The sequence below is a fragment of the Pseudophryne corroboree genome, unplaced genomic scaffold, assembly GCF_028390025.1.
Source record: "Pseudophryne corroboree isolate aPseCor3 unplaced genomic scaffold, aPseCor3.hap2 scaffold_428, whole genome shotgun sequence".
Classification (NCBI taxonomy): Eukaryota; Metazoa; Chordata; class Amphibia; order Anura; family Myobatrachidae; genus Pseudophryne; species Pseudophryne corroboree.
Genome location: NW_026970060.1, coordinates 407,448 through 428,196, shown reverse-complemented (window position 1 = coordinate 428,196; position 20,749 = coordinate 407,448). Strand labels below are relative to the sequence as shown.

The window sequence follows — 20,749 nt, the reverse complement described above, 5'->3', positions numbered from 1 at the left end:
ACAACAAAAGGAATTCATGTCATGCCAAATTTACTGCCATGGCACTCTTTTCAGAAAGGTAATAGTGGACACATCTGTACATCAGAGAAGGCCAGGTACCCTACACCATAACAGGGGGTATGAAATTTGACTTGTCTACTTAAAGATCACCAAAATCTGATAACAAGGTCAATTACGTCCCTGGGTGGGATTGAACCAACAACCTTTTGGTTAATAGCCGTACACACTAACTGATTGCGCCACAGAGACACTTTGCAAACGTACATACTGACAAAGGCTAATAAGCATTCATCTAAAACGTTTCCTAGAAAAACTTAATAAAGTCAATAATCTGGAGAGTTTTTGTAAGATGTTTCTTCCATCAACCAACGAAGAAACACATTGGTACTTTCCCATGATGAGTGAGTGCTTCAGGATCTCTTGCACTTACATGTGCAGCAGAGTACTGCAATGGAAGCATGCTGGGCCCATAACCCAGAGGTAGGCAGATTGAAACTATCCTCTGCTATATGCATTTTTTTTTTGTTAATTAAAGTAATCCAAAACTGGGATTGATATTTTGTCTCTTTTATTTTTACTTAAAGTACAATAACTTTTACCATTTTAATTTGTTTTAATAGTATATTGACAGTATTGTTTTCTTTCAAAAATCCACTTCATTTTCTTTACCCTATTATTAAAATGGTAATTGACAAAAACAAACTACATTGTCACCAGAAGAGCAATACAAAATGTACAAGTGATATATTAAATTCATCTTTCCAGCTTGAATTTCAATGATGCATTGGGTCAACAATTTTGTGAGAAACATCTTCACCCTTAAATAAAGATTTTCTTAATTCCTTACCTGTGTGCTAATTAGATATCACCTTGTTTTCACATTAAACAGACTTCCACATGAGAAAGCAGCAAGGATGCAGTGGCGTTAATGTTTCCTGGTGTCAACTTGTATTATTTCAGTAGACATTGAAATGAGGATGCATCTTGCTGCCTTTCCAATGAAGCAAGTTTAATTTAGTAATAGGTGAAAAACCATCCTTACAAAGGTGTTAATCAGAGACTTGGCTTTGTGGACACTTTTCAGAGAACAAATTTGTTAGCATAAAAATAAAGCCAGAAAATGAAGAGCTGTTTAATCACTCAATTGGATTTTTCTGCCAGCATATTTTTTTTCTCTGCAACCCACTGCTAAATTGTGCTTCCTAGCTGTTTTTTATAAAATCACTGAATCAAATCTAACTCTGATTACATCAGAGAAGGCCAGGTACCCTACACAATAAGTGGGGGTTTGAAATTTTGACTTGTCTACTTAAATATCACCAAAATCTGATCACAAGGTCAATTACGTCCCTGGGTGGGATTGAACCACCAACCTTTTGGTTAATAGTCGTACACACTAACCGATTGCGCCACAGAGACACTTTGCAAAAAGTACATACTGACAAAGGCTAATAAGCATACATCTAGAACGTTTCCTAGAAAAACATTAAAAAATCAATAATCTGGAGAGTTTTTGTAAGATGTTTCTTCTATCAACCAACGAAGAAACACATTGGTACTTTTTCATGATGAGTGAGTGCTTCAGGATCTCTTGCACTTACATGTGCAGCAGAGTACAGCAATGGAAGCATGCTGGGCCCATAACCCAGAGGTAGGCAGATTGAAACTATCCTCTGCTATATGCATATTTTTTTTGTTAATTAAAGTAATCCAAAACTGGGATTGATATTTTGGCTCTTTTATTTTTACTTAAAGTACAATAACTTTTACCATTTTAATTTGTTTTAATAGTATATTGACAGTATTGTTTTCTTTCAAAAATCCACTTCATTTTCTTTACCCTATTATTAAAATGGTAATTGACAAAAACAAACTACATTGTCACCAGAAGAGCAATACAAAATGTACAAGTGATATATTAAAATCATCTTTCCAGCTTGAATTTCAATGATGCATTGGGGCAACGATTTTGTGAGAAACATCTTCACCCTTAAATAAAGATTTTCTTAATTCCTTACCTGTGTGCTAATTAGATATCACCTTGTTTTCACATTAAACAGACTTCCACATGAGAAAGCAGCAAGGATGCAGTGGCGTTAATGTTTCCTGGTGTCAACTTGTATTATTTCAGTAGACATTGAAATGAGGATGCATCTTGCTGCCTTTCCAATGAAGCAAGTTTAATTTAGTAATAGGTGAAAAACCATCCTTACAAAGGTGTTAATCAGAGACTTTGCTTTGTGGACACTTTTCAGAGAACAAATTTGTTAGCATAAAAATAAAGCCAGAAAATGAAGAGCTGTTTAATCACTCAATTGGATTTTTCTGCCAGCATATTTCTTTTTCTCTGCAACCCACTGCTAAATTGTGCTTCCTAGCTGTTTTTATAAAATCACTGAATCAAATCTAACTCTGATTACATCAGAGAAGGCCAGGTACCCTACACCATAACAGGGGGTTTGAAATTTTAACTTGTCTACTTAAAGATCACCAAAATCTGATAACAAGATCAATTACATCCCTGGGTGGGATTGAACCACCAACCTTTTAATTAATAGCCGTGCACACTAACTGATTGCGCCACAGAGACACTTTGCGAAAGGGCATACTGACAAAGGCTAATAAGCATTCATCTAAAACGTTTCCTAGAAAAACTTTAAAAAGTCAATAATCTGGAGAGTTTTTGTAAGATGTTTCTTCCATCAACCAACGAAGAAACACATTGGTACTTTCCCATGATGAGTGAGTGCTACAGGATCTCTTGCACTTACATGTGCAGCAGAGTACAGCAATGGAAGCATGCTGGGCTCATAACCCAGAGGTAGGCAGATTGAAACTATCCTCTGCTGTCTGCTTTTTTTTTTTAATTAAAGTAATCCAAAACTGAGATTGATATTTTGGCTCTTTTATTTTTACTTAAAGTACAATAACTTTTACCATTTTAATTTGTTTTAATAGTATATTGACTGTATTGTTTTCTTTCAAAAATCCACTTAATTTTCTTTACCCTATTATTAAAATGGTAATTGACAAAAACAAACTACATTGTCACCAGAAGAGCAATACAAAATGTACAAGTGATATATTAAAATCATCTTTCCAGCTTGAATTTCAATGATGCATTGGGGCAACGATTTTGTGAGAAACATCTTCACCCTTAAATAAAGATTTTCTTAATTCCTTACCTGTGTGCTAATTAGATATCACCTTGTTTTCGCATTAAACAGACTTCCACATGAGAAAGCAGCAAGGATGCAGTGGCGTTAATGTTTCCAGGTGTCAACTTGTATTATTTCAGTAGACATTGAAATGAGGATGCATCTTGCTGCCTTTCCAATGAAGCAAGTTTAATTTAGTAATAGGTGAAAAACCATCCCTACAAAGGTGTTAATCAGAGACTTGGCTTTGTGGACACTTTTCAGAGAACAAATTTGTTAGCATAAAAATAAACCGGAAAATGAAGAGCTGTTTAATCACTCAATTGGATTTTTTTGCCAGCATATTTTTTTTCTCTGTAACCCACTGCTAAATTGTGCTTCCTAGCTGTTTTTTATAAAATCACTGAATCAAATCTAACTCTGATAACATCAGAGAAGGCCAGGTACCCACACCATAACAAGGGGTTTGAAATTTTGACTTGTCTACTTAAATATCACCAAAATCTGATCACAAGGTCAATTACATCCCTGGGTGGGATTGAACCACCAACCTTTTGGTTAATAGCCGAACACACTAACTGATTGCGCCACAGAGACACTTTGCAAAAAGTTCATACTGACAAAGGCTAATAAGCATTCATCTAGAACGTTTCCTAGAAAAACTTTAAAAAGTCAATAATCTGGAGAGTTTTTGTAAGATGTTTCTTCCATCAACCAACGAAGAAACACATTGGTACTTTCCCATGATGAGTGAGTGCTTCAGGATCTCTTGCACTTACATGTGCAGCAGAGTACTGCAATGGAAGCATGCTGGGCCGATAACCCAGAGGTAGGCAGATTGAAACTATCCTCTGCTATATGCATTTTTTTTTAATTAAAGTAATCCAAAATTGGGATTGATATTTTAGCTCTTTTATTTTTACTTAAAGTACAATAACTTTTACCATTTTAATTTGTTTAATAGTATATTGACAGTATTGTTTTCTTTCAAAAATCCACTTAATTTTCTTTACCCTATTATTAAAATGGTAATTGACAAAAACAAACTACATTGTCACCAGAAGAGCAATACAAAATGTACAAGTGATATATTAAAATCATCTTTCCAGCTTGAATTTCAATGATGCATTGGGGCAACGATTTTGTGAGAAACATCTTCACCCTTAAATAAAGATTTTCTTAATTCCTTACCTGTGTGCTAATTACATATCACCTTGTTTTCACATTAAACAGACTTCCACATGAGAAAGCAGCAAGGATGCAGTGGCGTTAATGTTTCCTGGTGTCAACCTGTATTATTTCAGTAGATATTGAAATGACGATGCATCTTGCTGCCTTTCCAATAAAGCAAGTTTAATTTAGTAATAGGTGAAAAACCATCCCTACAAAGGTGTTAATCAGATACTTGGCTTTGTGGACACTTTTCAGAGAACAAATTTGTTAGCATAAAAATAAAGCCAGAAAATGAAGAGCTGTTTAATCACTCAATTGGATTTTTTTGCCAGCATTTTTCTTTTTCTCTGCAACCCACTGCTAAATTGTGCTTCCTAGCTATTTTTTTTATAAAATCACTTAATCAAATCTAACTCTGATTACATCAGAGAAGGCCAGGTACCCTACACCACAAGAGGGGGTTTGAAATTTTGACTTGTCTACTTAAAGATCACCAAAATCTGATAACAAGGTAAATTACGTCCCTGGGTGGGATTGAACCACCAACCTTTTGGATAATAACCGAACACGCTAACTGATTGCGCCACAGTGACACTTTGCAAACGTACATTCTGACAAACGCTAATAAGCATTCATCTAGAACGTTTCCTAGAAAAACTTTAAAAAGTCAATAATCTGGAGAGTTTTTGTAAGATGTTTCTTCCATCAATCAACGAAGAACATTCAAGCTGATTTCTTGCAGCAGCTGGGCACTGTAACAGCTCCAGAGCTGCTCTGTAAGGCAACTAAAAGGGTGTGGGCCCTGCAGCACTACCTGTAGTTCGCATTGTGCGTTGGAAGGCACAAAGTAAGCAGACGGGAGAAGTCAGGATAGTGCGCAAGGGCATAGAAGGGAGCGGCTCAAGAAAAGAGAAGTGGAAACAGACAGCAAACTAGGCTGGAGAGAGACCTGAGACAAAGAGATCTGAATTATATGAGAGCCGACCAGGGGAAACACAAATTATGCAGTCAAGTTTCCCACATTTGGGGAAATCAAAGGGGCAGCACACCCAGAGTGCAATGGGTGAGCCTTGCCCTGGGAGAAGCACCTACATGATCATAGTATCTCACCTGGCAGGTAAGTAGGAGTTGGGCTAGAGCTGGGGAGGGTCGCTGCTCGGGCACCCCCCTGTCAAGTGGAGGAGATCCAACTGAGGCAGCACAAGGGAACTCTCGAAAGAAGAACAAGGCTAGAGGAAGATCTGAGACAAAGAAATCTGACTTTTACCAGAGCTGACCAGAGGAAAGCACAAACACAGTCCCCCACTACCACAAATAATGCAGTCGAGTTTCCCACATTTGGGGAAATCACAGGGGTCATCATACCCAGAATGCAATGAATGAACCTCACCCTGGGAGAACAATCTTCATGACCATGATATCTCCTATGCAAAATAAGTATGATTTGGGATAGGGCTGGGGAGTGCCGCTGCTCAGGCACATCTCTGTCAAGTAAAGGCGATTCAACTGAGGCAGCACAAGGGAACTCTCATCTGGGGACAACAACTGCAGGGAGAACACATATTTTCAGATGAACATGGGAGGGCAGAAGGCTGCCTAATACTGAAGCACCCCCAAACAACAAACCAAATGCAACAACTAGTGCAAGCATTCCTGGGGGAAGGCCTGCAGCAGATGGATTTGCATATGGTGATGTCATCCAAGCAGTGGGTCAAAGTTGGCTTCAACCCTCGTCTGCATATGAAAAGAGAAAAGGGGCGTGCAGGGCATGGCGGCCTTTTGCGGCGCTTGGGTGACCCTTAGTTCGCATTAAACACCCCCACCCTCCTTCGGTGTGGGGCTCATGTTGGCAATGCCCCAGCCCCTGAAGCATTCAAGCTGATTTCTTGCAGCAGCTGGGTACTGTAACAGCTCCAGAGCTGCTCTGTGAGGCAAGTAAAAGGGTGTGGGCCCTGCAGCACTACCTGTAGTTTGCATTGTGTGTTGGAAGGCACAAAGTAAGCAGACGGGAGAAGTCAGGATAGTGCGCAAGGGCATAGAAGGGAGCGGCTCAAGAAAAGAGAAGTGGAAACAGACAGCAAACTAGGCTGGAGAGAGACCTGAGACAAAGAGATCTGAATTATACGAGAGACGACCAGGGGAAACACAAATTATGCAGTCAAGTTTCCCACATTTGGGGAAATCACAGGGGCAGCACACCCAGAGTGCAATGGGTGAGCCTTGCCCTGGGAGAAGCACCTACATGATCATAGTATCTCACCTGGCAGGTAAGTAGGAGTTGGGCTAGAGCTGGGGAGGGTCGCTGCTCGGGTACCCCCCTGTCAAGTGAAGGAGATCCAACTGAGGCAGCACAAGGGAACTCTCGAAAGAGGAACAAGGCTAGAGGAAGATCTGAGACAAAGAAATCTGATTTTTACCAGAGTTGACCAGAAGAAAGCACAAACACAGTCCCCCACTACCACAAATAATGCAGTCGAGTTTCCCACATTTGGGGAAATCACAGGGGTCAGCATACCCAGAATGCAATGAATGAACCTCACCCTGGGAGAACAATCTTCATGACCATGGTATCTCCTATGCAAAATAAGTATGATTTGGGATAGGGCTGGGGAGGGCCGCTGCTCAGGCACATCTCTGTCAAGTAAAGGAGATTCAACTGAGGCAGCACAAGGGAACTCTCATCTGGGGACACCAACTGCAGGGAGAACACATATTTTCAGATGAACATGGGAGGGCAGAAGGCTGCCTAATACTGAAGCACCCCCAAACAACAAACCAAATGCAACAACTAGTGCAAGCATTCCTGGGGGAAGGCATGCAGCAGATGGATTTGCATATGGTGATGTCATCCAAGCAGTGGGTCAAAGTTGGCTTCAACCCTCGTCTGCATATGAAAAGAAAAAAGGGATGTGCAGGGCATGGTGTCCTTTTGTGGCGCTTGGATGACCCCTCCTTCGGTGTGGGGCTCATGTTGGCTATGCCCCAGCCCCTGAAGCATTCAAGATGACTTCTTGCAGCAGCTGGGCACTGTAACAGCTCCAGAGCTGTTCTGTAAAGCATGTAAAAGGGTGTGGGCCCTGCAGCACTACCTGTAGTATGCATTGTGCGTTGGAAGGCACAAAGTAAGCAGACGGGAGAGGTCAGGATAGTGCGCAAGGGCATAGAAGGGAGCGGCTCAAGAAAAGAGAAGTGGAAACAGACAGCAAACTAGGCTGGAGAAAGACCTGAGACAAAGAGATCTGAATTATACGAGAGCCGACCAGAGGAAACACAAATTATGCAGTCAAGTTTCCCACATTTGGGGAAATCGCAGGAGCAGCACACCCAGAGTGCAATGGGTGAGCCTTGCCCTGGGAGAAGCACCTTCCTGATCATAGTATCTCACCTGGCAGGTAAGTAGGAGTTGGGCTAGAGCTGGGGAGGGTCGCTGCTCGGGCACCCCCCTGTCAAGTGGAGGAGATCCAACTGAGGCAGCACAAGGGAACTCTCGAAAGAAGAACAAGGCTAGAGGAAGATCTGAGACAAAGAAATCTGACTTTTACCAGAGCTGACCAGAGGAAAGCACAAACACAGTCCCCCACTACCACAAATAATGCAGTCGAGTTTCCCACATTTGGGGAAATCACAGGGGTCATCATACCCAGAATGCAATGAATGAACCTCACCCTGGGAGAACAATCTTCATGACCATGATATCTCCTATGCAAAATAAGTATGATTTGGGATAGGGCTGGGGAGTGCCGCTGCTCAGGCACATCTCTGTCAAGTAAAGGCGATTCAACTGAGGCAGCACAAGGGAACTCTCATCTGGGGACAACAACTGCAGGGAGAACACATATTTTCAGATGAACATGGGAGGGCAGAAGGCTGCCTAATACTGAAGCACCCCCAAACAACAAACCAAATGCAACAACTAGTGCAAGCATTCCTGGGGGAAGGCCTGCAGCAGATGGATTTGCATATGGTGATGTCATCCAAGCAGTGGGTCAAAGTTGGCTTCAACCCTCGTCTGCATATGAAAAGAGAAAAGGGGCATGCAGGCCATGGTGGCCTTTTGCGGCGCTTGGGTGACCCTTAGTTCGCATTAAACACCCCCACCCTCCTTCGGTGTGGGGCTCATGTTGGCAATGCCCCAGCCCCTGAAGCATTCAAGCTGATTTCTTGCAGCAGCTGGGTACTGTAACAGCTCCAGAGCTGCTCTGTGAGGCAAGTAAAAGGGTGTGGGCCCTGCAGCACTACCTGTAGTTTGCATTGTGTGTTGGAAGGCACAAAGTAAGCAGACGGGAGAAGTCAGGATAGTGCGCAAGGGCATAGAAGGGAGCGGCTCAAGAAAAGAGAAGTGGAAACAGACAGCAAACTAGGCTGGAGAGAGACCTGAGACAAAGAGATCTGAATTATACGAGAGACGACCAGGGGAAACACAAATTATGCAGTCAAGTTTCCCACATTTGGGGAAATCACAGGGGCAGCACACCCAGAGTGCAATGGGTGAGCCTTGCCCTGGGAGAAGCACCTACATGATCATAGTATCTCACCTGGCAGGTAAGTAGGAGTTGGGCTAGAGCTGGGGAGGGTCGCTGCTCGGGTACCCCCCTGTCAAGTGAAGGAGATCCAACTGAGGCAGCACAAGGGAACTCTCGAAAGAGGAACAAGGCTAGAGGAAGATCTGAGACAAAGAAATCTGATTTTTACCAGAGTTGACCAGAAGAAAGCACAAACACAGTCCCCCACTACCACAAATAATGCAGTCGAGTTTCCCACATTTGGGGAAATCACAGGGGTCAGCATACCCAGAATGCAATGAATGAACCTCACCCTGGGAGAACAATCTTCATGACCATGGTATCTCCTATGCAAAATAAGTATGATTTGGGATAGGGCTGGGGAGGGCCGCTGCTCAGGCACATCTCTGTCAAGTAAAGGAGATTCAACTGAGGCAGCACAAGGGAACTCTCATCTGAGGACAACAACTGCAGGGAGAACACATATTTTCAGATGAACATGGGAGGGCAGAAGGCTGCCTAATACTGAAGCACCCCCAAACAACAAACCAAATGCAACAACTAGTGCAAGCATTCCTGGGGGAAGGCCTGCAGCAGATGGATTTGCATATGGTGATGTCATCCAAGCAGTGGGTCAAAGTTGGCTTCAACCCTCGTCTGCATATGAAAAGAAAAAAGGGATGTGCAGGGCATGGTGTCCTTTTGTGGCGCTTGGATGACCCCTCCTTCGGTGTGGGGCTCATGTTGGCTATGCCCCAGCCCCTGAAGCATTCAAGATGATTTCTTGCAGCAGCTGGGCACTGTAACAGCTCCAGAGCTGTTCTGTAAAGCATGTAAAAGGGTGTGGGCCCTGCAGCACTACCTGTAGTATGCATTGTGCGTTGGAAGGCACAAAGTAAGCAGACGGGAGAGGTCAGGATAGTGCGCAAGGGCATAGAAGGGAGCGGCTCAAGAAAAGAGAAGTGGAAACAGACAGCAAACTAGGCTGGAGAAAGACCTGAGACAAAGAGATCTGAATTATACGAGAGCCGACCAGAGGAAACACAAATTATGCAGTCAAGTTTCCCACATTTGGGGAAATCGCAGGAGCAGCACACCCAGAGTGCAATGGGTGAGCCTTGCCCTGGGAGAAGCACCTTCCTGATCATAGTATCTCACCTGGCAGGTAAGTAGGAGTTGGGCTAGAGCTGGGGAGGGTCGCTGCTCGGGCACCCCCCTGTCAAGTGAAGGAGATCCAACTGAGGCAGCACAAGGGAACTCTCGAAAGAAGAACAAGGCTAGAGGAAGTTCTGAGACAAAGAAATCTGACTTTTACCAGAGCTGACCAGAGGAAAGCACAAACACAGTCCCCCACTACCACAAATAATGCAGTCGAGTTTCCCACATTTGGGGAAATCACAGGGGTCAGCATACCCAGAATGCAATGAATGAACCTCACCCTGGGAGAACAATCTTCATGACCATGGTATCTCCTATGCAAAATAAGTATGATTTGGGATAGGGCTGGGGAGGGCCGCTGCTCAGGCACATCTCTGTCAAGTAAAGGCGATTCAACTGAGGCAGCACAAGGGAACTCTCATCTGGGGACAACAACTGCAGGGAGAACACATATTTTCAGATGAACATGGGAGGGCAGAAGGCTGCCTAATACTGAAGCACCCCCAAACAACAAACCAAATGCAACAACTAGTGCAAGCATTCCTGGGGGAAGGCCTGCAGCAGATGGATTTGCATATGGTGATGTCATCCAAGCAGTGGGTCAAAGTTGGCTTCAACCCTCGTCTGCATATGAAAAGAAAAAAGGGATGTGCAGGGCATGGCGGCCTTTTGCGGCGCTTGCATGACCCCTAATTCGCATTAAACACCTCCACCCTCCTTCGGTGTGGGGCTCATGTTGGCTATGCCCCAGCACCTGAAGCATTCAAGCTTATTTCTTGCAGCAGCTGGGCACTGTAACAGCTCCAGAGCTGCTCTGTAAGGCAACTAAAAGGGTGTGGGCCCTGCAGCACTACCTGTAGTTCGCATTGTGCGTTGGAAGGCACAAAGTAAGCAGACGGGAGAAGTCAGGATAGTGCGCAAGGGCATAGAAGGGAGCGGTTCAAGAAAAGAGAAGTGGAAACAGACAGCAAACTAGGCTGGAGAGAGACCTGAGACAAAGAGATCTGAATTATACGAGAGCCGACCAGAGGAAACACAAATTATGCAGTCAAGTGTCCCACATTTGGGGAAATCGCAGGAGCAGCACACCCAGAGTGCAATGGGTGAGCCTTGCCCTGGGAGAAGCACCTTCCTGATCATAGTATCTCACCTGGCAGGTAAGTAGGAGTTGGGCTAGAGCTGGGTAGGGTCGCTGCTCGGGCACCCCCCTGTCAAGTGAAGGAGATCCAACTGAGGCAGCACAAGGGAACTCTCCAAAGAAGAACAAGGCTAGAGGAAGATCTGAGACAAAGAAATCTGACTTTTACCAGAGCTGACCAGAGGAAAGCACAAACACAGTCCCCCTCTACCACAAATAATGCAGTCGAGTTTTCCACATTTGGGGAAATCACAGGGGTCATCATACCCAGAATGCAATGAATGAACCTCACCCTGGGAGAACAATCTTCATGACCATGATATCTCCTATGCAAAATAAGTATGATTTGGGATAGGGCTGGGGAGGGCCGCTGCTCAGGCACATCTCTGTCAAGTAAAGGCGATTCAACTGAGGCAGCACAAGGGAACTCTCATCTGGGGACAACAACTGCAGGGAGAACACATATTTTCAGATGAACATGGGAGGGCAGAAGGCTGCCTAATACTGAAGCACCCCCAAACAACAAACCAAATGCAACAACTAGTACAAGCATTCCTGGGGGAAGGCCTGCAGCAGATGGATTTGCATATGGTGATGTCATCCAAGCAGTGGGTCAAAGTTGGCTTCAACCCTCGTCTGCATATGAAAAGAAAAAAGGGATGTGCAGGGCATGGCGTCCTTTTGTGGCGCTTGGATGACCCTTAATTCGCATTAAACATCTCCACCTTCCTTCGGTGTGGGGCTCATGTTGGCTATGCCCCAGCCCCTGAAGCATTCAAGATGATTTCTTGCAGCAGCTGGGCACTGTAACAGCTCCAGAGCTGTTCTGTAAAGCATGTAAAAGGGTGTGGGCCCTGCAGCACTACCTGTAGTATGCATTGTGCGTTGGAAGGCACAAAGTAAGCAGACGGGAGAGGTCAGGATAGTGCGCAAGGGCATAGAAGGGAGCGGCTCAAGAAAAGAGAAGTGGAAACAGACAGCACACTAGGCTGGAGAAAGACCTGAGACAAAGAGATCTGAATTATACGAGAGCCGACCAGAGGAAACACAAATTATGCAGTCAAGTTTCCCACATTTGGGGAAATCGCAGGAGCAGCACACCCAGAGTGCAATGGGTGAGCCTTGCCCTGGGAGAAGCACCTTCCTGATCATAGTATCTCACCTGGCAGGTAAGTAGGAGTTGGGCTAGAGCAGGGGAGGGTCGCTGCTCGGGCACCCCCCTGTCAAGTGAAGGAGATCCAACTGAGGCAGCACAAGGGAACTCTCGAAAGAAGAACAAGGCTAGAGGAAGATCTGAGACAAAGAAATCTGATTTTTACCAGAGCTGAGCAGAGGAAAGCACAAACACAGTCCCCCACTACCACAAATAATGCAGTCGAGTTTCCCACATTTGGGGAAATCACAGGGGTCAGCATACCCAGAATGCAATGAATGAACCTCACCCTGGGAGAACAATCTTCATGACCATGGTATCTCCTATGCAAAATAAGTATGATTTGGGATAGGGCTGGGGAGGGCCGCTGCTCAGGCACATCTCTGTCAAGTAAAGGAGATTCAACTGAGGCAGCACAAGGGAACTCTCATCTGGGGACAACAACTGCAGGGAGAACACATATTTTCAGATGAACATGGGAGGGCAGAAGGCTGCCTAATACTGAAGCACCCCCAAACAACAAACCAAATGCAACAACTAGTGCAAGCATTCCTGGGGGAAGGCCTGCAGCAGATTGATTTGCATATGGTAATGCCATCCAAGCAGTGGGTCAAAGTTGGCTTCAACCCTCGTCTGCATATGAAAAGAGAAAAGGGGCGTGCAGGGCATGGCGGCCTTTTGCGGCGCTTGGGTGACCCTTAGTTCGCATTAAACACCCCCACCCTCCTTCGGTGTGGGGCTCATGTTAGCAATGCCCCAGCCCCTGAAGCATTCAAGCTGATTTCTTGCAGCAGCTGGGTACTGTAACAGCTCCAGAGCTGCTCTGTGAGGCAAGTAAAAGGGTGTGGGCCCTGCAGCACTACCTGTAGTTTGCATTGTGTGTTGGAAGGCACAAAGTAAGCAGACGGGAGAAGTCAGGATAGTGCGCAAGGGCATAGAAGGGAGCGGCTCAAGAAAAGAGAAGTGGAAACAGACAGCAAACTAGGCTGGAGAGAGACCTGAGACAAAGAGATCTGAATTATACGAGAGACGACCAGGGGAAACACAAATTATGCAGTCAAGTTTCCCACATTTGGGGAAATCACAGGGGCAGCACACCCAGAGTGCAATGGGTGAGCCTTGCCCTGGGAGAAGCACCTACATGATCATAGTATCTCGCCTGGCAGGTAAGTAGGAGTTGGGCTAGAGCTGGGGAGGGTCGCTGCTCGGGTACCCCCCTGTCAAGTGAAGGAGATCCAACTGAGGCAGCACAAGGGAACTCTCGAAAGAGGAACAAGGCTAGAGGAAGATCTGAGACAAAGAAATCTGATTTTTACCAGAGTTGACCAGAAGAAAGCACAAACACAGTCCCCCACTACCACAAATAATGCAGTCGAGTTTCCCACATTTGGGGAAATCACAGGGGTCAGCATACCCAGAATGCAATGAATGAACCTCACCCTGGGAGAACAATCTTCATGACCATGGTATCTCCTATGCAAAATAAGTATGATTTGGGATAGGGCTGGGGAGGGCCGCTGCTCAGGCACATCTCTGTCAAGTAAAGGAGATTCAACTGAGGCAGCACAAGGGAACTCTCATCTGGGGACAACAACTGCAGGGAGAACACATATTTTCAGATGAACATGGGAGGGCAGAAGGCTGCCTAATACTGAAGCACCCCCAAACAACAAACCAAATGCAACAACTAGTGCAAGCATTCCTGGGGGAAGGCCTGCAGCAGATGGATTTGCATATGGTGATGTCATCCAAGCAGTGGGTCAAAGTTGGCTTCAACCCTCGTCTGCATATGAAAAGAAAAAAGGGATGTGCAGGGCATGGTGTCCTTTTGTGGCGCTTGGATGACCCCTCCTTCGGTGTGGGGCTCATGTTGGCTATGCCCCAGCCCCTGAAGCATTCAAGATGATTTCTTGCAGCAGCTGGGCACTGTAACAGCTCCAGAGCTGTTCTGTAAAGCATGTAAAAGGGTGTGGGCCCTGCAGCACTACCTGTAGTATGCATTGTGCGTTGGAAGGCACAAAGTAAGCAGACGGGAGAGGTCAGGATAGTGCGCAAGGGCATAGAAGGGAGCGGCTCAAGAAAAGAGAAGTGGAAACAGACAGCAAACTAGGCTGGAGAAAGACCTGAGACAAAGAGATCTGAATTATACGAGAGCCGACCAGAGGAAACACAAATTATGCAGTCAAGTTTCCCACATTTGGGGAAATCGCAGGAGCAGCACACCCAGAGTGCAATGGGTGAGCCTTGCCCTGGGAGAAGCACCTTCCTGATCATAGTATCTCACCTGGCAGGTAAGTAGGAGTTGGGCTAGAGCTGGGGAGGGTCGCTGCTCGGGCACCCCCCTGTCAAGTGAAGGAGATCCAACTGAGGCAGCACAAGGGAACTCTCGAAAGAAGAACAAGGCTAGAGGAAGATCTGAGACAAAGAAATCTGACTTTTACCAGAGCTGACCAGAGGAAAGCACAAACACAGTCCCCCACTACCACAAATAATGCAGTCGAGTTTCCCACATTTGGGGAAATCACAGGGGTCAGCATACCCAGAATGCAATGAATGAACCTCACCCTGGGAGAACAATCTTCATGACCATGGTATCTCCTATGCAAAATAAGTATGATTTGGGATAGGGCTGGGGAGGGCCGCTGCTCAGGCACATCTCTGTCAAGTAAAGGCGATTCAACTGAGGCAGCACAAGGGAACTCTCATCTGGGGACAACAACTGCAGGGAGAACACATATTTTCAGATGAACATGGGAGGGCAGAAGGCTGCCTAATACTGAAGCACCCCCAAACAACAAACCAAATGCAACAACTAGTGCAAGCATTCCTGGGGGAAGGCCTGCAGCAGATGGATTTGCATATGGTGATGTCATCCAAGCAGTGGGTCAAAGTTGGCTTCAACCCTCGTCTGCATATGAAAAGAAAAAAGGGATGTGCAGGGCATGGTGGCCTTTTGCGGCGCTTGCATGACCCCTAATTCGCATTAAACACCTCCACCCTCCTTCGGTGTGGGGCTCATGTTGGCTATGCCCCAGCACCTGAAGCATTCAAGCTGATTTCTTGCAGCAGCTGGGCACTGTAACAGCTCCAGAGCTGCTCTGTAAGGCAACTAAAAGGGTGTGGGCCCTGCAGCACTACCTGTAGTTCGCATTGTGCGTTGGAAGGCACAAAGTAAGCAGACGGGAGAAGTCAGGATAGTGCGCAAGGGCATAGAAGGGAGCGGTTCAAGAAAAGAGAAGTGGAAACAGACAGCAAACTAGGCTGGAGAGAGACCTGATACAAAGAGATCTGAATTATACGAGAGCCGACCAGAGGAAACACAAATTATGCAGTCAAGTGTCCCACATTTGGGGAAATCGCAGGAGCAGCACACCCAGAGTGCAATGGGTGAGCCTTGCCCTGGGAGAAGCACCTTCCTGATCATAGTATCTCACCTGGCAGGTAAGTAGGAGTTGGGCTAGAGCTGGGGAGGGTCGCTGCTCGGGCACCCCCCTGTCAAGTGAAGGAGATCCAACTGAGGCAGCACAAGGGAACTCTCGAAAGAAGAACAAGGCTAGAGGAAGATCTGAGACAAAGAAATCTGACTTTTACCAGAGCTGACCAGAGGAAAGCACAAACACAGTCCCCCTCTACCACAAATAATGCAGTCGAGTTTTCCACATTTGGGGAAATCACAGGGGTCATCATACCCAGAATGCAATGAATGAACCTCACCCTGGGAGAACAATCTTCATGACCATGATATCTCCTATGCAAAATAAGTATGATTTGGGATAGGGCTGGGGAGGGCCGCTGCTCAGGCACATCTCTGTCAAGTAAAGGCGATTCAACTGAGGCAGCACAAGGGAACTCTCATCTGGGGACAACAACTGCAGGGAGAACACATATTTTCAGATGAACATGGGAGGGCAGAAGGCTGCCTAATACTGAAGCACCCCCAAACAACAAACCAAATGCAACAACTAGTACAAGCATTCCTGGGGGAAGGCCTGCAGCAGATGGATTTGCATATGGTGATGTCATCCAAGCAGTGGGTCAAAGTTGGCTTCAACCCTCGTCTGCATATGAAAAGAAAAAAGGGATGTGCAGGGCATGGCGTCCTTTTGTGGCGCTTGGATGACCCTTAATTCGCATTAAACATCTCCACCCTCCTTCGGTGTGGGGCTCATGTTGGCTATGCCCCAGCCCCTGAAGCATTCAAGATGATTTCTTGCAGCAGCTGGGCACTGTAACAGCTCCAGAGCTGTTCTGTAAAGCATGTAAAAGGGTGTGGGCCCTGCAGCACTACCTGTAGTATGCATTGTGCGTTGGAAGGCACAAAGTAAGCAGATGGGAGAGGTCAGGATAGTGCGCAAGGGCATAGAAGGGAGCGGCTCAAAAAAAGAGAAGTGGAAACAGACAGCAAACTAGGCTGGAGAAAGACCTGAGACAAAGAGATCTGTATTATACGAGAGCCGACCAGAGGAAACACAAATTATGCAGTCAAGTTTCCCACATTTGGGGAAATCGTAGGAGCAGCACACCCAGAGTGCAATGGGTGAGCCTTGCCCTGGGAGAAGCACCTTCCTGATCATAGTATCTCACCTGGCAGGTAAGTAGGAGTTGGGCTAGAGCTGGGGAGGGTCGCTGCTCGGGCACCCCCTTGTCAAGTGAAGGAGATCCAACTGAGGCAGCACAAGGGAACTCTCGAAAGAAGAACAAGGCTAGAGGAAGATCTGAGACAAAGAAATCTGACTTTTACCAGAGCTGAGCAGAGGAAAGCACAAACACAGTCCCCCTCTACCACAAATAATGCAGTCGAGTTTCCCACATTTGGGGAAATCACAGGGGTCAGCATACCCAGAATGCAATGAATGAACCTCACCCTGGGAGAACAATCTTCATGACCATGGTATCTCCTATGCAAAATAAGTATGATTTGGGATAGGGCTGGGGAGGGCCGCTGCTCAGGCACATCTCTGTCAAGTAAAGGAGATTCAACTGAGGCAGCACAAGGGAACTCTCATCTGGGGACAACAACTGCAGGGAGAACACATATTTTCAGATGAACATGGGAGGGCAGAAGGCTGCCTAATACTGAAGCACCCCCAAACAACAAACCAAATGCAACAACTAGTGCAAGCATTCCTGGGGGAAGGCCTGCAGCAGATGGATTTGCATATGGTGATGTCATCCAAGCAGTGGGTCAAAGTTGGCTTCAACCCTCGTCTGCATATGAAAAGAAAAAAGGGATGTGCAGGGCATGGTGTCCTTTTGTGGCGCTTGGATGACCCCTCCTTCGGTGTGGGGCTCATGTTGGCTATGCCCCAGCCCCTGAAGCATTCAAGATGATTTCTTGCAGCAGCTGGGCACTGTAACAGCTCCAGAGCTGTTCTGTAAAGCATGTAAAAGGGTGTGGGCCCTGCAGCACTACCTGTAGTATGCATTGTGCGTTGGAAGGCACAAAGTAAGCAGACGGGAGAGGTCAGGATAGTGCGCAAGGGCATAGAAGGGAGCGGCTCAAGAAAAGAGAAGTGGAAACAGACAGCAAACTAGGCTGGAGAAAGACCTGAGACAAAGAGATCTGAATTATACGAGAGCCGACCAGAGGAAACACAAATTATGCAGTCAAGTTTCCCACATTTGGGGAAATCGCAGGAGCAGCACACCCAGAGTGCAATGGGTGAGCCTTGCCCTGGGAGAAGCACCTTCCTGATCATAGTATCTCACCTGGCAGGTAAGTAGGAGTTGGGCTAGAGCTGGGGAGGGTCGCTGCTCGGGCACCCCCCTGTCAAGTGAAGGAGATCCAACTGAGGCAGCACAAGGGAACTCTCGAAAGAAGAACAAGGCTAGAGGAAGATCTGAGACAAAGAAATCTGACTTTTACCAGAGCTGACCAGAGGAAAGCACAAACACAGTCCCCCACTACCACAAATAATGCAGTCGAGTTTCCCACATTTGGGGAAATCACAGGGGTCAGCATACCCAGAATGCAATGAATGAACCTCACCCTGGGAGAACAATCTTCATGACCATGGTATCTCCTATGCAAAATAAGTATGATTTGGGATAGGGCTGGGGAGGGCCGCTGCTCAGGCACATCTCTGTCAAGTAAAGGCGATTCAACTGAGGCAGCACAAGGGAACTCTCATCTGGGGACAACAACTGCAGGGAGAACACATATTTTCAGATGAACATGGGAGGGCAGAAGGCTGCCTAATACTGAAGCACCCCCAAACAACAAACCAAATGCAACAACTAGTGCAAGCATTCCTGGGGGAAGGCCTGCAGCAGATGGATTTGCATATGGTGATGTCATCCAAGCAGTGGGTCAAAGTTGGCTTCAACCCTCGTCTGCATATGAAAAGAAAAAAGGGATGTGCAGGGCATGGCGGCCTTTTGCGGCGCTTGCATGACCCCTAATTCGCATTAAACACCTCCACCCTCCTTCGGTGTGGGGCTCATGTTGGCTATGCCCCAGCACCTGAAGCATTCAAGCTGATTTCTTGCAGCAGCTGGGCACTGTAACAGCTCCAGAGCTGCTCTGTAAGGCAACTAAAAGGGTGTGGGCCCTGCAGCACTACCTGTAGTTCGCATTGTGCGTTGGAAGGCACAAAGTAAGCAGACGGGAGAAGTCAGGATAGTGCGCAAGGGCATAGAAGGGAGCGGTTCAAGAAAAGAGAAGTGGAAACAGACAGCAAACTAGGCTGGAGAGAGACCTGATACAAAGAGATCTGAATTATACGAGAGCCGACCAGAGGAAACACAAATTATGCAGTCAAGTGTCCCACATTTGGGGAAATCGCAGGAGCAGCACACCCAGAGTGCAATGGGTGAGCCTTGCCCTGGGAGAAGCACCTTCCTGATCATAGTATCTCACCTGGCAGGTAAGTAGGAGTTGGGCTAGAGCTGGGGAGGGTCGCTGCTCGGGCACCCCCCTGTCAAGTGAAGGAGATCCAACTGAGGCAGCACAAGGGAACTCTCGAAAGAAGAACAAGGCTAGAGGAAGATCTGAGACAAAGAAATCTGACTTTTACCAGAGCTGACCAGAGGAAAGCACAAACACAGTCCCCCTCTACCACAAATAATGCAGTCGAGTTTTCCACATTTGGGGAAATCACAGGGGTCATCATACCCAGAATGCAATGAATGAACCTCACCCTGGGAGAACAATCTTCATGACCATGATATCTCCTATGCAAAATAAGTATGATTTGGGATAGGGCTGGGGAGGGCCGCTGCTCAGGCACATCTCTGTCAAGTAAAGGAGATTCAACTGAGGCAGCACAAGGGAACTCTCATCTGGGGACAACAACTGCTGGGAGAACACATATTTTCAGATGAACATGGGAGGGCAGAAGGCTGCCTAATACTGAAGCACCCCCAAACAACAAACCAAATGCAACAACTAGTGCAAGCATTCCTGGGGGAAGGCCTGCAGCAGATGGATTTGCATATGGTGATGTCATCCAAGCAGTGGGTCAAAGTTGGCTTCAACCCTCGTCTGCATATGAAAAGAAAAAAGGGATGTGCAGGGCATGGCGTCCTTTTGTGGCGCTTGGATGACCCTTAATTCGCATTAAACATCTCCACCCTCCTTCGGTGTGGGGCTCATGTTGGCTATGCCCCAGCCCCTGAAGCATTCAAGATGATTTCTTGCAGCAGCTGGGCACTGTAACAGCTCCAGAGCTGTTCTGTAAAGCATGTAAAAGGGTGTGGGCCCTGCAGCACTACCTGTAGTATGCATTGTGCGTTGGAAGGCACAAAGTAAGCAGATGGGAGAGGTCAGGATAGTGCGCAAGGGCATAGAAGGGAGCGGCTCAAAAAAAGAGAAGTGGAAACAGACAGCAAACTAGGCTGGAGAAAGACCTGAGACAAAGAGATCTGTATTATACGAGAGCCGACCAGAGGAAACACAAATTATGCAGTCAAGTTTCCCACATTTGGGGAAATCGTAGGAGCAGCACACCCAGAGTGCAATGGGTGAGCCTTGCCCTGGGAGAAGCACCTTCCTGATCATAGTATCTCACCTGGCAGGTAAGTAGGAGTTGGGCTAGAGCTGGGGAGGGTCGCTGCTCGGGCACCCCCCTGTCAAGTGAAGGAGATCCAACTGAGGCAGCACAAGGGAACTCTCGAAAGAAGAACAAGGCTAGAGGAAGATCTGAGACAAAGAAATCTGACTTTTACCAGAGCTGACCAGAGGAAAGCACAAACACAGTCCCCCACTACCACAAATAATGCAGTCGAGTTTCCCACATTTGGGGAAATCACAGGGGTCAGCATACCCAGAATGCAATGAATGAACCTCACCCTGGGAGAACAATCTTCATGACCATGGTATCTCCTATGCAAAATAAGTATGATTTGGGATAGGGCTGGGGAGGGCCGCTGCTCAGGCACATCTCTGTCAAGTAAAGGCGATTCAACTGAGGCAGCACAAGGGAACTCTCATCTGGGGACAACAACTGCAGGGAGAACACATATTTTC

At 46.6% G+C, this 20,749-nt stretch overlaps 27 non-coding genes and 1 pseudogene across 27 annotated transcripts; all 28 read right to left on the bottom strand.

The window, feature by feature from the left end:
* Window positions 1–5,314: 5,314 nt before the first annotated feature.
* LOC135025840 (U1 spliceosomal RNA) lies at window positions 5,315–5,456 on the bottom strand (annotated as a pseudogene).
* A 152-nt stretch (window positions 5,457–5,608) lies between these two features.
* LOC135025880 (U1 spliceosomal RNA) lies at window positions 5,609–5,772 on the bottom strand. Its single transcript, XR_010222581.1, has one exon. It is a non-coding gene; the product is annotated as a U1 spliceosomal RNA (small nuclear RNA).
* Window positions 5,773–6,443: 671 nt separating this feature from the next.
* LOC135025834 (U1 spliceosomal RNA) lies at window positions 6,444–6,606 on the bottom strand. The gene has a single exon (XR_010222542.1). It is a non-coding gene; the product is annotated as a U1 spliceosomal RNA (small nuclear RNA).
* A 152-nt stretch (window positions 6,607–6,758) lies between these two features.
* Window positions 6,759–6,922, bottom strand: LOC135025871 (U1 spliceosomal RNA). Its single transcript, XR_010222572.1, has one exon. It is a non-coding gene; the product is annotated as a U1 spliceosomal RNA (small nuclear RNA).
* Window positions 6,923–7,568: 646 nt separating this feature from the next.
* LOC135025809 (U1 spliceosomal RNA) lies at window positions 7,569–7,731 on the bottom strand. The gene has a single exon (XR_010222519.1). It is a non-coding gene; the product is annotated as a U1 spliceosomal RNA (small nuclear RNA).
* A 152-nt stretch (window positions 7,732–7,883) lies between these two features.
* Window positions 7,884–8,047, bottom strand: LOC135025879 (U1 spliceosomal RNA). Its single transcript, XR_010222580.1, has one exon. It is a non-coding gene; the product is annotated as a U1 spliceosomal RNA (small nuclear RNA).
* A 671-nt stretch (window positions 8,048–8,718) lies between these two features.
* On the bottom strand, window positions 8,719–8,881 carry LOC135025833 (U1 spliceosomal RNA). Its single transcript, XR_010222541.1, has one exon. It is a non-coding gene; the product is annotated as a U1 spliceosomal RNA (small nuclear RNA).
* A 152-nt stretch (window positions 8,882–9,033) lies between these two features.
* Window positions 9,034–9,197, bottom strand: LOC135025870 (U1 spliceosomal RNA). Its single transcript, XR_010222571.1, has one exon. It is a non-coding gene; the product is annotated as a U1 spliceosomal RNA (small nuclear RNA).
* A 646-nt stretch (window positions 9,198–9,843) lies between these two features.
* On the bottom strand, window positions 9,844–10,006 carry LOC135025808 (U1 spliceosomal RNA). The gene has a single exon (XR_010222518.1). It is a non-coding gene; the product is annotated as a U1 spliceosomal RNA (small nuclear RNA).
* A 152-nt stretch (window positions 10,007–10,158) lies between these two features.
* LOC135025862 (U1 spliceosomal RNA) lies at window positions 10,159–10,322 on the bottom strand. Its single transcript, XR_010222563.1, has one exon. It is a non-coding gene; the product is annotated as a U1 spliceosomal RNA (small nuclear RNA).
* Window positions 10,323–10,993: 671 nt separating this feature from the next.
* On the bottom strand, window positions 10,994–11,156 carry LOC135025813 (U1 spliceosomal RNA). The gene has a single exon (XR_010222523.1). It is a non-coding gene; the product is annotated as a U1 spliceosomal RNA (small nuclear RNA).
* Window positions 11,157–11,308: 152 nt separating this feature from the next.
* LOC135025798 (U1 spliceosomal RNA) lies at window positions 11,309–11,472 on the bottom strand. Its single transcript, XR_010222508.1, has one exon. It is a non-coding gene; the product is annotated as a U1 spliceosomal RNA (small nuclear RNA).
* Window positions 11,473–12,143: 671 nt separating this feature from the next.
* Window positions 12,144–12,306, bottom strand: LOC135025807 (U1 spliceosomal RNA). Its single transcript, XR_010222517.1, has one exon. It is a non-coding gene; the product is annotated as a U1 spliceosomal RNA (small nuclear RNA).
* A 152-nt stretch (window positions 12,307–12,458) lies between these two features.
* On the bottom strand, window positions 12,459–12,622 carry LOC135025861 (U1 spliceosomal RNA). The gene has a single exon (XR_010222562.1). It is a non-coding gene; the product is annotated as a U1 spliceosomal RNA (small nuclear RNA).
* Window positions 12,623–13,293: 671 nt separating this feature from the next.
* LOC135025835 (U1 spliceosomal RNA) lies at window positions 13,294–13,456 on the bottom strand. Its single transcript, XR_010222543.1, has one exon. It is a non-coding gene; the product is annotated as a U1 spliceosomal RNA (small nuclear RNA).
* Window positions 13,457–13,608: 152 nt separating this feature from the next.
* Window positions 13,609–13,772, bottom strand: LOC135025869 (U1 spliceosomal RNA). Its single transcript, XR_010222570.1, has one exon. It is a non-coding gene; the product is annotated as a U1 spliceosomal RNA (small nuclear RNA).
* Window positions 13,773–14,418: 646 nt separating this feature from the next.
* On the bottom strand, window positions 14,419–14,581 carry LOC135025806 (U1 spliceosomal RNA). Its single transcript, XR_010222516.1, has one exon. It is a non-coding gene; the product is annotated as a U1 spliceosomal RNA (small nuclear RNA).
* A 152-nt stretch (window positions 14,582–14,733) lies between these two features.
* LOC135025860 (U1 spliceosomal RNA) lies at window positions 14,734–14,897 on the bottom strand. The gene has a single exon (XR_010222561.1). It is a non-coding gene; the product is annotated as a U1 spliceosomal RNA (small nuclear RNA).
* A 671-nt stretch (window positions 14,898–15,568) lies between these two features.
* LOC135025812 (U1 spliceosomal RNA) lies at window positions 15,569–15,731 on the bottom strand. Its single transcript, XR_010222522.1, has one exon. It is a non-coding gene; the product is annotated as a U1 spliceosomal RNA (small nuclear RNA).
* A 152-nt stretch (window positions 15,732–15,883) lies between these two features.
* On the bottom strand, window positions 15,884–16,047 carry LOC135025797 (U1 spliceosomal RNA). The gene has a single exon (XR_010222507.1). It is a non-coding gene; the product is annotated as a U1 spliceosomal RNA (small nuclear RNA).
* Window positions 16,048–16,718: 671 nt separating this feature from the next.
* Window positions 16,719–16,881, bottom strand: LOC135025817 (U1 spliceosomal RNA). The gene has a single exon (XR_010222527.1). It is a non-coding gene; the product is annotated as a U1 spliceosomal RNA (small nuclear RNA).
* Window positions 16,882–17,033: 152 nt separating this feature from the next.
* LOC135025864 (U1 spliceosomal RNA) lies at window positions 17,034–17,197 on the bottom strand. The gene has a single exon (XR_010222565.1). It is a non-coding gene; the product is annotated as a U1 spliceosomal RNA (small nuclear RNA).
* Window positions 17,198–17,843: 646 nt separating this feature from the next.
* On the bottom strand, window positions 17,844–18,006 carry LOC135025805 (U1 spliceosomal RNA). The gene has a single exon (XR_010222515.1). It is a non-coding gene; the product is annotated as a U1 spliceosomal RNA (small nuclear RNA).
* Window positions 18,007–18,158: 152 nt separating this feature from the next.
* LOC135025859 (U1 spliceosomal RNA) lies at window positions 18,159–18,322 on the bottom strand. The gene has a single exon (XR_010222560.1). It is a non-coding gene; the product is annotated as a U1 spliceosomal RNA (small nuclear RNA).
* Window positions 18,323–18,993: 671 nt separating this feature from the next.
* LOC135025811 (U1 spliceosomal RNA) lies at window positions 18,994–19,156 on the bottom strand. Its single transcript, XR_010222521.1, has one exon. It is a non-coding gene; the product is annotated as a U1 spliceosomal RNA (small nuclear RNA).
* Window positions 19,157–19,308: 152 nt separating this feature from the next.
* On the bottom strand, window positions 19,309–19,472 carry LOC135025884 (U1 spliceosomal RNA). Its single transcript, XR_010222585.1, has one exon. It is a non-coding gene; the product is annotated as a U1 spliceosomal RNA (small nuclear RNA).
* A 671-nt stretch (window positions 19,473–20,143) lies between these two features.
* Window positions 20,144–20,306, bottom strand: LOC135025816 (U1 spliceosomal RNA). Its single transcript, XR_010222526.1, has one exon. It is a non-coding gene; the product is annotated as a U1 spliceosomal RNA (small nuclear RNA).
* Window positions 20,307–20,458: 152 nt separating this feature from the next.
* Window positions 20,459–20,622, bottom strand: LOC135025858 (U1 spliceosomal RNA). The gene has a single exon (XR_010222559.1). It is a non-coding gene; the product is annotated as a U1 spliceosomal RNA (small nuclear RNA).
* Between the last annotated feature and the right edge of the window lie 127 nt (window positions 20,623–20,749).